The sequence below is a fragment of the Hibiscus syriacus genome, unplaced genomic scaffold (genome assembly GCF_006381635.1).
Source record: "Hibiscus syriacus cultivar Baekdansim isolate YM2019G1 unplaced genomic scaffold, ASM638163v2 tig00110683_pilon, whole genome shotgun sequence".
In the NCBI taxonomy this organism is placed as follows: Eukaryota; Viridiplantae; Streptophyta; class Magnoliopsida; order Malvales; family Malvaceae; genus Hibiscus; species Hibiscus syriacus.
Window position 1 is genome coordinate 2,253,875 of NW_024062823.1, and position 17,037 is coordinate 2,270,911.

The window sequence follows — 17,037 nt, forward strand, 5'->3', positions numbered from 1 at the left end:
ATTTTAATATTATATAATATTGATTTTTTAAATTTTTGTGAATCATACTTATTATATGTAGATTTTGTTTTAATATAAGTTTATAATGTTTATATGTATAATGGTTAATTTTATTATTATTTAATACATTGGTGTTTGGTTATTAACTATAATTAAGGTATACTAGGTATATGTACATAGGTTTATGAGCTTCAGTGAGATTATATACATATTTATTGTAAATATTAAATACATACATATATGGTAATTATTATTAAATAAAACAAAAACAAAAAATTAATTAATATTATTTAGTGTTTTATTTTCAGGTTACAAAGACCAATATACATTATAAAACCCAACAAGCACCAAAATATGCATTTAACCCAATACAAGTAAAGACCAAATCTAGCAGCCCGATTTACTTTAATCTCAAAGCCCAAGTGAAGCGGTCCACGTGACCCAAACAACAACTAAAGGAAACCCACGTGCCAGAAGCCTAAAGGAATTCAACAACAGCTAGGGTTTTGAAACCTCATCTAGCGTCGTATCATCCAAAACCATTGGATCTGACCCAATCCAACGGTCTAGATGAAAAGAGCCAACTAAGATTTTTATAATTCAAGATGGGACAATCGCTCAGTCGAATCTCCACCGTAAGATCAATAGGAGTCCAACGATCCAAAAAAATAGAAAAGATTAGGGTTTTTTACCTTAAAAAGCTCAGGCACCGCCTTCGTCGAAGCTTAATCTTTGGATTCAAATCATGATCCAACGGTCTGTATGCCCTCTAGCATATCGACCGTCGATAAGTAGCGTGTGAGATGCACGCGCGATCTCCAAAACTTCCCACGCGTCGTCTGCATCATCTCCATTAGTGACGCGCTCGTGATTTGGCCCCCACAGCAAATCGGTCGCCCTCCTCTCTCACTAATGATGATAACCGAATTGCAGAACCGTGTATGCCTCTGCCATGTTCCCTATGCCAAAATCGTAGCAGGGGAGACCCATCAACGAGAAAGCAAAAAAAAAAGGGTAAAGGAGATTCGGAGCCATTTTTTTGTTTGTTATTTTACATTTGTAACCCTTTTGTAATTGAGTATATAAACCCACAAACAAAGAATTGTAAGACATGTTTTTTTTTTCCACCATTCTAAGAGAAAATAAAGCATTTTTAAAGTTTTTTTTTTTTGAATTGGGTTGCATTTTTAGATTTCTTTGTGTGTGCATGTGTATTTTCGAAGAAACCAAATAGAGTAAAAGGAAAGAAAGAAGTCATTTACTTGGGTTGTGCGAGCATCTCGTCGTCGGATAATCGCCCGAGTCTCGTTTTCCTTTAGAACCTGAGGAAAGGAGGAGGCTTTATAGTGGATCTCTTTAGATCTAAAGCCTCCTCGAGGGTTAGAGTTCCCATTTAAGGGTTTTTCTTAAAATAAAAGATAAAGAGAAAGCAAATCGACAGAGAAATCTCGATAACTGAAGAATGGGTATTTCGAAAGGAAAACCTTAGATCTACTTCATTCTCCAAGGATTTTCTTGAAATCGAACTAAGATCGAGATAGAAGGGTCGGAGAAGATCGTAAAAAATGATATTTCTTAATTTTCATGACCAAAAGTAGTGGCCGACGCAGCTGTCTATGGTGGCTCGCGAAGAAAACGATGAACATATGAATAGGGGTGTTCAAATAACTGAATTAATTCGATTAACAACCGAATCGAATTAGTTCGGTTAATTTGGTTCGGTTACCGAATTAGTTCGATCGGTTAACAGTTAAGAAATTTTTTAAAATTTAGTTAACGGTTAATTCGGTTCGAATTCGGTTAATTAACCGAATTAACCGAAATTATATTTTAAATATTAAATATATTATATATAACATAGGTGCTCAACTCAAATCATTAAAAACCCAATTAATAATTTAAGATCCAATAACTTTTAAACTTAAATTAATATTAATTAATTAAAAAATTATATAAATTTTTTATTTTATAATTATATATTATTTAAATTAATTGTAAATTTTTTTCTAATTAAAAAATATTAAATATATTATATATAACATATGGGCTAAGCTCAAACCATTTAAAACACAATTAATAATTTAAGATCCAATAACTTTTAAATTTAAATCAATATTAATTAATTTAAAAATTTATCTAAAATTTTTATTTTATAATTTTTTATTATTTAAATTAATTATAAACTTGTTTTGAATTAAAAAATATTTAATTTTATATAAATTAGAAAATTTTTAAAAAAAATCGGTTAATTCGAAATTAACCAAAATTTATTCGGTTCGGTTAATATGTTCGAAAAAAAAATTCGGTTCGGTTAACGGTTAAAGAAAATTTTTTTTTAATTAATTCGGTTATGGTTAATTCGGTTCGGTCGGCCACCGTTTTAACCGAATGAACACCCCTACATATGAAGAGCACTCTAAGGCGGGGATTGAAATAGCGGTCGCTATTGTTAAAAATAGCGGTGTGCAGGGAATCACACCAATAATAAGCAGATTACGACCACAATTTAATGGATAGAGGGCTATCACAGTAATAGTGAATTGTTATTCTGCTATTTTTTTATTATTTTAATTTAAAAAAATAGTTTTTTTAAATCAACTCTTTTGAAAAAATATACGACCGTGATACCCGTAATTACCACAATTACATTCGTTATATTCATAACGTGATAAATATAACACGACCGAAAATACGACCACAACCGCAATTTAAATCCATACTCTAAATTTTTTCATAGGATTTTAAGATCAATGTTTTGATCCAAAGTTTTTCAAATGAGAAAATGGGTTCTGTTTGCTTTAAAATGAGTTTTATATCTTCTGAAAAGTGCCCATTAAGGGCCTCCTTGTTTTTGAATGGCCAAGGGTAAATCATTTCCGTCGTCCATCATTTTCTACCCGTATTCTATTTTGGTCCGGTTTTCATTAAATTTTCTAATGATTTTGACTTGTAGTTCTTCAGCGATTTTATTTTAGTCCTATTTGAGTCTTTGGAATGTTTTGGTAAATTTTATTTGGAGTCTCTAATGTCTTATTTTATTTTCGATTCTGCTCCTCATTTCATTTTTATTCGATTTAGTCCTGTTTTGCGTTGTTTATTTAACTTCCTAGACCTTTTGCATTTATGTTTATTTTCTTCTCAACATTTCGTGATTGTGCCCTTCTACATTCTTGCACTTTTACAGTACAATATTCATTTGATTTAGCTTTAAATTTTGATTGATTTGTGTGTAAATTATTAGATTCGCATCCTGTTTTTATTTATTAGCATTTATTGCTGCCAATTTAATATTCCGTGGTTCTTGCATTAATTTTAAGATGATCATGCGTTAAAATGGTATGTTGAATATCTAATTACCTTGACCGTTTCGTTCAAATTACTATGCATATTTAAGTTACTCGATGCCATTTGAATGCATGTTCATATCATATATTCACATTTGTCTTATATGTATATATTTATATTTATTCTTTCTCAAACCATTTTGTATATGTTTGTCCTATCCAACTTAGGTTATACATTTACATTTTTTTTGAATTATGTTTATATATTACGTGTAAGTTTAGATATTGTTTCACATTTTTTTTTAAATTTTTTGATAATGCGTATGTATAAAATAAATGAATTTTGCAATGCAGATAGGTTATTTTACATATTTATATTAAAATTTGCACCAACTATACGTTTGATATTCTTTCTTTCTTTATTCTTTTTTATCTTAAGTTTTAATTTTTCTCGTTTAACTTAGTTTTGAATTTAGCTTACTTGATTTAGATTGAACATTTAATTTAGAATCTTTACATTTTAGTCCTTAGATTTAGATTTCTCATATTTCAGTCCCTAAATTTAGAACTCTTTGAAATTAGTCCTTGAACTTTTCTTAACTTAGAGAATATTCGATCTGGCCCTCGCCTTAATGCCCGAGGGTCCATTACGACTATTCGATTCAATAATTGGTTAGGACTAATATTAGAGCCTCCATTTTAGGGTTAATTTCACTTTAGTCCTTTAATTAGGAAATAATTCGATCTGACCCTCGCCTTAATGCCCGAGGGTCCATTACGACTATTCGATTCAATAATTGGTTAGGACTAATATTAGAGCCTCCATTTTAGGCTTAATTTCACTTTAGTCCTTTAATTAGGGAATAATTTGATTTAACCCTCACCTTAATGCCTGAGGGTCCATTTTGATTATCTGATTCAATAATTAATTAGGGTTATTATTAGAGCCTCAACTTTAGGCTTAATTTCACTTTAGTCCTTTAGTTTAGGAAATAATTCGATCTGGCCTTCGCCTGAATGCCCGAGAGTCAATTTTGATTATTTGATTCAATAATTGGTTCAAATCAATTAGGATTAATATTAGAGTCTCCATTTCTAGGCTTAGTCCTATAGATTCTTTAAATTTCATAATTTGACACCTTAGGTTAGGGGAAGCCTTAATTAATCATTTAGTGTTCCTAGGTTCATACATGGTTGTTTGATTGCATCTTGATTTCAAAATAATGCAATGATCATTTACCAAGGAGTTAATAGTGTATCATTCGCATTATGCTCAAGGGGTGACCAGACCACTGATAATTCCCAAAGTAAGTGGACATCCTTTTAAAACCTTGCATCTTTTTTTTAAAAAAAAAATCAAGGGAATTCTCATTTATTGGAATCGATAACGAAGCTCTTGGATAAATGCCCGATGATGGTCGTTATTGGTCTCGATAAATGAATACCCTTTTTCAAAATTTGCATACATAATGATTCTTAAATAAAAAAATATCGAACTCAAAATTTCCAATTTTTAAATGGTAATCAACTATGTACTAATTTTTGGGCACTGTGGGAGTGTTAATCATTCCCCACGCGTAACTGACTCTCAAACATGATTTCTGATTTTCGTAAATAAAAATTTGGTGTTTTTGATAAAATAAGATATTTTATTAAAATTACTTAATTTTTAGTGTTCCAAATGCTCCTTAAAATAGATTAGTGGCGACTCCCACCATTTCAAAAATATTTAAAAAAACGCCAACATTGCAACTAATCGACTTTTCACTCGAGGGGCTGGTTGGTATAATCAAATCGAGGTGAGTTAATTTTTATAAATAGCAGTCGAAGCATCGATGTGGTGGTGGTGTTGTTGCTTTCACACTGTTTGCGGGGGATGGGAGGAAGGGGAAGAGGGGGAAGACGAGAGGGAGAGAAAACAGGGGGATGGGAGGGGACCAAGCTGAGGGTGGTTTTTTAATTTTTTTTGAATTGTTTAAAAAAATAGAATTTTCAGAAAAATATATTAATAATTTGTGTCACTTAAGGATTAAATTTAAAGGCCGTTATGGGGAAGGTATATAAAAGTGTAATGAAGAAAACGTCAGGTATCTATTTTTAATGAAAAATTATTTGAGTACTAAAAATCAATTAAGAATATAATTTAGCCACTTATTTTTACATTAAAATTCAGAATATAATTTAGATACTTATTTTTATATTAAGTCGTAAAATAACAAGATCCAAAATATCATTCAAAATATATGAAAGAAAGCAAATAGGCGAAAAATAATTAAAAGCTCAATTGATAAAGACACGAGCAACTGTATTTACTTCTCTACGTGCGAAAATTACTTGAAAAATAATTAAATCTAAGTTATCAACTTTAACCCAAGAAAACGATACGATTTGTAAAAGAAAAAAACTTTTTCAAGTTTCAATTTAATTCATATATAAAAAGTCAGCTCAAAATAATACGGTTTATATTGTCATCTTCTTAACAAATGAGTGTTGACATAAGTGGTTGAAATTTAATAATTTAAGCTTGTAAGAATAAGTTTAATTCCCACCATCGTCACTCTTGATGGACAATATATAAAGTCTTATGTAAATCCTAATTTGATGTTAGATATGCCCTAACCATAGACTGAGGAAACCACTTTTAGCCTAAACCTTTTTTGGCATCAAATTTTTTTTTGTCATCTCAAATAATTATGCATTTAATATTACTAATAATATTGAAACAAGGTAGTATTCATCTCATCATATCTTAGAGAGTTTGAATTCTCATGCTCATGACCTAACAAATTTCATACGATGGCAATAACTATTATATACTGTTAGAGATATAATATAATAAAATGTAATTAGTTGATATTGGATTAGTTAGAATTACCCGAATTTGTTAAAGGTTGGTTAATCTGTTGTATCAAAGCTGTTAAGTTTGTTTGAATAGTGTTATATAAGCGTCGTTCATATTGGATTGAAGTACTTTTTCATTAGTACACTGTCATATATTTCCTTCCCTTACTTCCATCTACTTATATTTTGGCCATCGATTGTTCCTCATATCTTGCCATCGGTGGTACCTTTCCCACGTATACAATTATTTAAAACATAATATTAATGAAAAATAATTCCCAAAGGCCCCAAAGGCCCTTAAAAACCCCTTAAAAAGTATATAGGAATTTTTTTCGTGATTGTTTTAATCCCCAAAGGCCCCGTACGCGCCCCCACACGCCGTCGTTGCGCTTGGAAAAGTTCTACTGCCAGGTGGGTTTCTAGAAACGATCTGACCCGCCTGCTCGATTCGACCCAATCTGACCCGACCTGATCCAAACCGAACCGATCAACAGTTGACTTTTGACTAATAATTGTTGGCTGACTGTTGACCGGCATTGACTTTTTTTGAAGACCTCCATCTTGATTTTTTTGACATCCTGAGTCCGATTCTAGGATCCTTTTTACCAAATTCTGACATGAAAGCCCTGAATCGAGCCCGTTAATATGAAAATGCTTAGTATTTTTAGCCTTTTTGCTTATTTATTTAGGATTTAATTATGGAATTGATTCAAGAATATATTTTTATGAAGGTACTCGTGTTTCAATCGACTGAGGGTCGGTTAGAGCTGGTGCTTCCCATCCATCAGATCCGCACGATCCGTGTTCCTCCATAATTACACGTAGGTATCTATAAATTGTTTAAATAGGGGTTATTATTATTCATATTAGGATTATGAAATGGATTTTTCTGATTCGTAGGATTTAGCGCTGCCGCTGATCATTATCGACATACTCAATAGTAGACTTTCTTATCAAGCTACTCAGACAGATACATGTGTGTTTTCTGATGGTGTTACATTACTATTTTAAACTATTCATCTGAACTATTTTAGATTTTTGATAATACTGAATATTTTTATGATGCGATACCTAATTTTCTGAATATTGTTTATCTGATATCTGATTTACTATATGTTTCTGATATCATCTCTGAATTTTGTATTTCTGTATCTAATTTCTAAGTCTAATGTTTTACTAAATTAAACTACTATTTTCACTTGAATACATACATGTTTATTACTATAATTGGGGGTGTTGTTGGAGGAAATATCTCAGGCCTAGTCTATGACTTGTAAGTCCTTACCGCAGGCTCCTCGGCTTTGTGCTCAGGATAAGTCCTTACCGTAGGTTTCTCGGCTTTGTGCTTAAGGTAAGTCCTTACCGTATGCTCCTCGGCTTTGTGCTCAGGGTAAGTCCTTACTGAGGGCTCCTTTGCTTTGAGAACAGGGTAAGCCTTACTGCAGGTACTTATGCTATGTGTATAAGGCCCTTACAGGGTGTACAGGTGGGTGTATGGTTCTAGGGAACATACACATTCTGGTGATCAGATGGGGTAGTAGTCATATTTTTAAAACATGTTTGATAAATTGATTTTACTAAAGTATTTCATCTGTATGTTTTTATACATCGTAAAGAGAACACTGGGCTTTTTATCTCATTATGTAAATTTTAACCTTTTCAGATAATAACATACCGTAGACTAGCAACAGGAGGATCGACTACTTCTATTTTTGTACCACTGTATATCTCTATATGCCTTTTTGTTATACTTTGGTGACACTTGTTTTTGCTTCCGTCTCAATATATATGTATTACCATTATTTTGCTATGTATATGTTTTATACGGTTTTTCTGATACATATATATATTGATATATGGACGTTTATCTGATGTATATATGAAACTTTCTTATGACTAACTACGTATTATACTATATTTTGATTTAAATGCTATTTTAAATATGAAAATAAATTTCTGAATAGGATATGTAACCGCCTAGATTTGTGCATAACGTTCAGACTATGTTTAGGGGTTACATAAATATTTTTAAATTTTTAAGATGAGAAAAATCTACTTAATATAAATATTATATAAATTATTTAAAAATTTTGAAAACATTTAAAAGTAATTCGTGTTTAAATCATCCCTACAGGAAAGGAAGTGTTCATGAAGAAGATTTAAGGTTGTAACTAATGTTTTTATGTTTCTTTTGCATCATTTTTATGTGAAGTTTGTATTATGTTTCTCGATATTATCCTTAAAATACAATTTTTTTTTGAAAATGTAAATACGACATCTAATAACTACTGACGGATGGTGTTATATTACGTTTGATAAAAGTAAATAAACATCGTCTAATTATATTTTTTATTAATCTGGAATAAGTACAACACAATATTTGTTCAAATATAACTCTCAATCTTTCGACATTGAACGTTTATACCGCTGACATCTATAATGCTCGAACCGGGATCCTCAAAATAACAACAATTCATTTACTACATATGCCACTTTGTTCATGTTAATTGTATTTTATATATTTAAGTAAAAAATCATTAAAAATTTATCGGCCAATAGAAATATTTATCTCTATTAGAAATGCAGTTGAATCTCCTATTAATGAATAATTAAAGATCATTTACAGTTGAGGGATTATGATTTGGCAGCTAACCATAATTTATAATCTTAAATAGGATATAACTAAGATCTAACAATAATTTAATTTTTCCAATTTTAATTATACAATTGTGTATTAAAAAATAGAATAAAGTACACAAATGGTCCCCTGACTATATGATAATGTTTTATTGAGTCTATTGACTATAAAAAGTTACAAAATGACTATAGGAAGTTGATTTGTTGAGTCCATCAACTATTAAAAGTTACAAAATGATCATCTGACTATTAATTATGTTCCAACTCTTCCTTTTCGTTAAAATTTTTACGACAATCTGAGATGTATGTTAACTTGCTGACTGAGATATGATAAAATCTGATTTCATAATCTCAAATGACTATCATACTTCAGTTAACATGTTAATGTCCAACTCAAATGATCATTAAATTTTTAACGGAAAAAGATGGATTTGAAATATAATGAATAATTTAGTGATGATTTTTAACTTTTAATAGTAAAATGATTAAAAAAAACTCTTGTAATCATCAATTTTTTCACTATATATATGTTTATATTATTATAATAATATAAAAAGAATCTTGAGAAGTCCCCGGTTGTAGCTGTTCACGAACCCTTTCATGCACTGCCACACTCCTGCTCCACGCCAGCCCCATTTCATCAGCTCACCAACTCAGCAACAAGTTACAAAAAACAAAGCAATGTCAGCATTTTTCATCATTTTTGTTAATACCTACTGTAATATGTGTATAAAACCCAAATCAAACACAATTGTAAAGGGGGATTTTTTTTGGGGAAGCATTCGAATACAAAAGAAAAAAACAGAGAAAGTTCATTACTTTTGAAAAAGGTTCACCTCATTTTCATTCCTTTTTTATTTTTTTTTATGTATGTATGTAGTTTCCATAAAATCACAATAGAGGGAAAGGGAGAGAAGAGTGTGCTTACCTTCCATGTTGGACTCCTCGTCAGAATATAGGCGACGGGTGGGGGCTAGGCTTTCGGTTTGGTTTCGTTCGGGTTAGAGCCCGACCACCGATGGAGGTGGTCGGATCGCGACAGTTTTAAGTGGTTGGGGATGCCTTCAGTCAAAGTAAAAATAGAGGGTGGAGAGGCTTAGTTTGGGCTTCATTTTAGGGGGTCGTTTACTTTTCCAGCGGGTTTAGCACCGGTGGGGTTCTTGGAGGCCACAGATGGCCGTGGCCGGTGGTTGCTTAAGGTTCTTTGGGTTCCACGGCCGATTGCATAAGAGAGGGAGAGGGGAGTTTGGTGTTTGGAGAGAAAAAAATGAAAGAAATAAGAAAGAAATATTTTTTTTAGTTTTGTACGTGCTTCTGGAAGTAGATGGGGGTTGTTTTAAAATTTTAGATAAATCACGCTTCAGGTTCCCGGTTTTTGGGAGCTTCATGCTTTGTTCACTTAGTTTAGGGATTAATTATACTTAGGTCCTCATATTTTAGGCATCTAGCTGCCAGCCTGCCAGGAAAAATTATAGTCCGCTTAGCAACCAAGCCGACCCGGTTTAGGTCCAGTAAGGAGCTCACGTGTGGCCCAAACTCGTTTAGGGTTTTATCTCAAGGAAAAGCCGCTGCACAGTATCAATCGTTGGATATGTGAGAGATCCAACAGTCCATATATGCGGTGCAAAGTAGGGTTTTCACCCTAACACTTCCTCCAACTGTTGTCGCTCGTGATAATAGGCCACCCTATCGGTGTGTGAGCCCCACCATTCGACTTCCCACTGCGTGAGCCACTACCGGTTAACATCCAGAGTCGCCGTCATTAGTAAAACACACCAAACAATCACCAAATCCAACTAAATCAGTAAAAAATGTACCAAATCTAGAACCCCATTAAAAATCTTAAAAAATCTTGTTAAATCCGGGATAATACTTGAGAAATCATTCCCCTAAAAATGAGCGTACTATTATCATCAAAATCAGCCATAAATCAAAGAGAAGCAGAGAATTTTTAATACCACGGGGTGAGAAAAAAAGGCCAAAAAGAGAAGAAAATGATTTGAACCATGAAAGAAAGACCACTTTCGAACAAAAGGGGTTAGGAGATATTTAACATTGATTTGAACAAAAAATCATAAAAAAGGATAAAAGGTCCACATTTTCTTCAAGAGCAGCAGTTGTTTCTTGGACTGAAAAAAGGGGTCTTTCGAGCCACTGAAGGTAATCTTTTTCTTTTCTACATTTGGTCCAGTTCTTAGGAAGAAAAAGGAGTTGTTTTGGGTTTCTAAAAGGGTGTTGTTAGGTTGGTTTGGTTAAGAGAAGAGTGGCCGAGGGTTTTGGGGCTTAGATTGGGTCCGTTTACCACGCTGTTGGTGTCGCAAGCGGTGGTCTTGGGGTTTGTTTCTCCACCTTTCTTGTGAGAATGAGAAAAGGTGGAGAGAGTTTGGAGAGAGCGATGACAGAGAAAAAGGAAAGGAGTATGTAAAAATGAAGTATTTTCTATCCTAAAATACTTTATATCCACCACATGAAACGACACCATTTTATGTGCTAGGGTTCCAGGCATTCGACGCTTGGCTTATTCGAGTGAAGAGTGTTCCCATTTTGTAATACTTGCATTTTTGTCACTAATGGAATCTTTTGTTTTCTTTCATTTGAAGCTCTTTATTTGTATTTGTTTTGTTTTTACTCCTATTCCCTTAAAAATATATTTATGTTTATATTCGTAACTTGGCCATTGTATTTTAGCTCGTTCTTGTTTAGGTAACATATGTTTTCATTAGCTCATCATAGTCACTTTTTGCATGTTGTATTTTTTTGTTAAGTTCTTGTTGGTGGCATGACCCTTTACTTTTTTTTTTATATTGTAGTCCTGCATGTTGTCTTGGATTTATTACTATTCATGTACACTTATTATATAATATTCGTATATTGGCTATAATATTTGATATGTTCACTATTGTTCTTAATGTTGTTTTTGTTTTTAATATTTTAACCCTTTTTATTAAGCATGATTAGTTTTATTTTAACCCATCATATTCGTATATATACATTTTAGTTCGAATTTGTAACTTTGTCTTTATTATCAATCTATATTATAATTCATAATTTCATATATGTATATATTTATAAATTAAATATATGTTGTTAGCTACATTGGTATTAAATTTTTTTTATATATTTTATTATGCGTATACATATGTTATATATATATATATATATATATATATATATATATATATATATATATATATCAATTTATACTCATTTTTTAATTATTGTTTCATATTGCTTTATTTGTTAATATTTTATTCCAATATTTTCAAGAATACTCGCCGTAGAATAGGGGTGAAAAAACCACCTTATAGAGGTAGTGCGATTCAATACCATATTCGAACGAATGGTGAATTTGAAACAAATCGAGAATTTTTTTTATAATAATATTTTAATTTGTTTTGTTTTACCTTACTTCATTTTAATTTAAGTATTGACAATTTATGCTTTTTTTATAGAAAAAAGGCAACATAGTTTTATGAAAATTCTGATATTAATTTCTTCTTTGATTTAGTATTTTAAACCATTCAAGGAGAGAATATTCTTTTATAGATAAGAAATAGATGAGATAGCTTTCCCGATGGAGGATTGCAAATCTTGAGATTTCTTTTCAAATCGAAGAATTTTCTCTAGTAATTAGTTCGAAATAAATTACTCCATGTTGAATAAAATGATCGTACTTTAAATATTTATTCAAATTTACGATGTTCACCATTTACGACAATGTGTAAGCGACTGAGTATCAATTTTGGGCACTGTGGGGGGTGCTTATCCTTCTACAAGTGTAATCGATTCCTGAATCCGTAAAATTAAGTTTTTGGTAAAGCAAACAAGTTTTTGTCTTTAAAATATTTTTAATTGTTTTAAAAGATGTTTTTAGGTATTCGATCTACCTAACCCAAATATCGATGGTGGCTCCAATTCATAATAATTAATTAAAAATTCCAATTTTCTTTAAATAAAATCATAATTATTTTTTAAAGAATACAACGTTTTCAAAAGTGGTTAATACAGCTTGGCGACTCCATTGAGAACTTTAGAGAGTCAGGCTGTAAGTCGCTTATACATTGTCGTAGTGATGAAAATTATGAGTTTGAGTCTATAGTTAGCTTATGATACATTTATTGAAGTTTTTCTATTTTTTTTTAATTTGTCATACTAATGTTTTAGTTTATGTTTTCAGCTGTATCAAAGTTTATATCGAGATTTTTCCTTTTTTTGGGTCAAATGTCCGTATGTTCCTCCTCATACACCTCACGTACATTTACATGACATAAGCTCTATACCAGAGCTCTGTCCTAATTAAGTAGGGGTGAGTGTTTTGCTCTATTAAGAATTTATTATTCATATGAGCCTTAGCAAATAACCTCTGGGGTACACATATCTTATACCTTCGTAGGGATATATTACTCGTATGGGTATAAGGAAGTGAATGCCCTCGAATTGAACTCGATCCATTTAAGCCTATAATGGGTGAGGATTGAGGGCTTGGCAGCCCAATTGGGCACTGACAATAATGACAATTCGAATACGTTTTCCTATTAAAGCTGAAACCATGCATGTAGTGAACTGTAGAACGATCACCCTAGGTAGAGCCATACATAACCTCTGTCTTTTAGTAGGTACTGAAATAAGCGTACACGAAGGAGAAATGACTCTAAACCTTTACATTTTGCTTTAAATTCATAAAATAGATTTCTTTTGAAAGTTGTGAATTAGATACCATGAAGATAGGATTAATTTCTTGAAATAAATCATTTTGGATAGAAAGCATGTCCAAATAGGATTGTCGTTTAATAAAAGCATGCTTGGGTAGATATAATGATTGGGTAGGTGTTACATTTATCTTTAAATAGTATCTTTTAATTCTATTGATTATCTTACCTATACTAACTCATTTCTTCTCTTTTTTGTGTCATTTTCACATTTTTTTATTGCATTTCATCATCATAACATAATGAGAAAGTGTTGATCCGTAAGGGAATATTTAAGTGAAAATTTCACAAGGAGAGATAAAAGTTTTCAATCAACTAGTCGCATAGACAGACATGCACCGACGACCAAAAGAAGTTCAGAGACTACAAGAAGGAAACTTACTAGAAAATCATAAACATTTAATTCTGGAAAGATGATCCATTGATCTGAGAAGTAATCCAGTAGTAGATTCTTATCTACGATCATTCCATCGCTAATCAAAAAGGAGTGACACGTGACTTTAGCAACACAGGGGCATTAACTAAGTTAGGTTATAGAGCATTTAAGGGGAATAATTTTCAAGGACGAAGCTTCGAGCTGAAGCATCGACCCCTTTAAACTCAACGTCTAGGTGAAAACATGTCTGTAAAATGGACAATCTTGTAACATGAATACTTTAATCTCTGATGAAAATTGTTCTATCGTATTCGTCATTGGGATCAACATTTTTGTATTTGTAATTACATCTTTGCATTTCACACCTGTATTTCATTTATTTACACATTTCACATGCATCATTCATGAAAACATGGGAAATAATTCATAGAGGATTATATGATAGAGGTCCTAATCATTCGACACCACATTAAGAATAGAAGCAAGATTCAAACAATTAAAGGAAGAAGTTAAAATCAGTACAGTGAGAGCCTATTCAGTTGGATATAGGGATGAGCCTTATAGGATGATCCAAGAAAATAGTCATTTTGATCCAATTCCAATGACCAATGAGGAATTACTTCTAACGCTGGTTGAGAAGAATCTTGTGACTCCAATTCAGTCCAAGACAAAAGAGTCCCCATATCTCGAGGGCTACGATATTGATGCCATATACAACTATCACATAAGAAGTTCATGACATTCATTGAGAACCTTAAGGCACTAAAGTGCAAGGTCCAGAATTTGATTGATTTAAGGGCATGGACATTCAACGAATGATGGGGTATTCTGATTCTAATCAAGAAGAGATCTTTACATCTACCATGAAGCTTTCTTGCACTTGCATTAAGATCATTGTTTTGTTTGAACTCGTTTTTGTCCAGTCTTTAATATTTGCTTAAATATTTTTTTAAATATTTTGATGATTGAACTTATACTACCTTCTAAGGTTGTGAATAATTGAACGAGTTTTAATCTTGTAGTTCTTCGAATATCGAACGAGTTACATATTCTTTTAGTTCTTCAAGAATTATAGATTTTGACATATGACAAGATTAGACCTTTTTATACAATCTAAAACCAAAAATAAAATCTCCTTATTCATAACCCAGAATAATTCATGGTCACTACCAAAAGACTAAATTTTGATATTACCCCTCTTTGAGACTTTGAAATATCGCCTTTATATTTTCGAGACACAAAAAGTCATACCATTACCTTTCGTTAAGCCAATAAAGTCAAACCATCATCTTCTTAGATGCAAAACCGATATTTTTCTACCAATAAAACCTAAAAGCAATGAGTACAAGATGTTTACTTGCACGATAATGGTTCTGCACGGGAAACAAGAATGAGCATATCAAATCAATTTTCTGAAGATGAGCATGAACAATTGGGATATGCTAGAAGCAAGAAGAAAAAAAAATGAATTAATTCGAAATAATTCTATCATGCATTAAGTACATTGTTTTCATGAGAATAAAATTAATCTTGAATATCTATACCCCTGGCGATACCTCTTCTGCAAGGAATTTTGTGTATAAAATGATGAACGACTTTCTTCCATTTATCCCTTCGCAAAATGAGAAAATATATATATCCCTTGTTGTCCCCATTTAAGCCTAAATTATTTTTCTTATGATTCAAACCTAACCAAGGATCACCCTCCACACTGGGGGCAAAGGTGAAGGAAATATGCTCGCAGGAGTGAAGACCATCAATTTATGTCGTTGTGAAATAAAGTGTGAAATAACAAGGAATCACAAAGTAGATCAAATATAAAGTGCGGAGAACAAATCCAGTCAAGAACAAAGAAAGAAATTCCAAATACAATAAATAAAAAGGACAATAAGGCATTCAAATCTATTGAAGTCTTAAACTCATCAAATAAAGAAGACAGGAAGCACATGCAAAGAGTCCATCAAGTTAAATGACGCATCGAGCATCAAACCATAAGTTTGATCAAGTACAATCGTTTTAGAATCAATTTACCAGAAGATCATAGAACATCAAGAGAAAATAAAAGACATATACGAGCATATTCAAATCGAGCAAGACAAGATTGAAGACAACATAACAAATTGATCCTTGGTTCAATAACCCTTAAACATTTGTTTGGGCCTATTTATCCCTTTATTTCATAACCGTGAACCATAGCCTACATTACGTTCCTAAAAGTCCCTTCTCATCATACATAGATTTCTAAATGGAAGAGACTATCTTCAGATTTCATCCCGTACATCATGATTAATCTTTTATTTATAAAACGTTTTCTAAAATCTTTAATGCACAATAAAGAAAAAATAACAAAGGGGGTTCAAGACGTAAAATTTTGAATAACGTCTTGAAACCAAAGGAGGATTTAAGTTGAAAACCTAAAAAGACAGCTAGAATATAAAGATTGCACAACTGTTGTACATGAGGCGATCTCACAAATACCTTGATAAGACATCGCACAACTTGAATGTGCTCATGAGAGATGATAACAGGAGAAAACTTCCAGTAGATAAGCATCAAAGCTACTCCGTCAGATCAGTGAAAATCAATGAAATGAGAATGCCATATCTCTACCAAAGACAACAACCCAAGACATCTTATCCTTTCCTTACTTAACCCTACCTCAAAGATAGCATTAATCTTGACACTTGTCAAATAGCTATAATTTTAGAAGGATTAAAAGTGAAATTAATTCTTTGATATCCAATGAACTGTTGTTTTATGATTTGTCTCAATTGTGAAACCTAGAAAGGGGAAATATGTTTTTCAAAATTTTTTATTAAACATTTTTCAAAATTCTTTTAATTGATCTTTTTCAAAATTTGAAAATAAAAGAAGAAGAAAACATTTTCAAACAAGACAATCTCTTTAGAGCATATCTTAGTAGTTGACATGTGGCTCTCAAACATAAAGCTCAAGCTTAGAATCAATACTGGAGCCAGAAATGATAAATGTTGGGCCATTTTTGAAGGGCCATATCTTCCAAGAAGATAAGATCATTGAATTGAGTAGACATTTATGATGCATAAAATCATGAAGAATAAAAATGATGAAGTAGAGACAGTGAAGCTTACTATATTTGATTGTCTTGTCCATCATCACAACATACAGTTACATTATTCTGGTAATTTAACTTGCATTAATGATGATAGAA

General features: G+C 31.9%; 1 long non-coding RNA gene across 1 annotated transcript; it reads right to left on the reverse strand.

The window, feature by feature from the left end:
* Positions 1–267: 267 nt before the first annotated feature.
* Positions 268–1,645, reverse strand: LOC120138320. Its single transcript, XR_005517521.1, has 2 exons — positions 1,263–1,645; positions 268–959 (listed from the first exon to the last, which is right to left on the reverse strand). It is a non-coding gene; the product is annotated as an uncharacterized LOC120138320 (long non-coding RNA).
* Between the last annotated feature and the right edge of the window lie 15,392 nt (positions 1,646–17,037).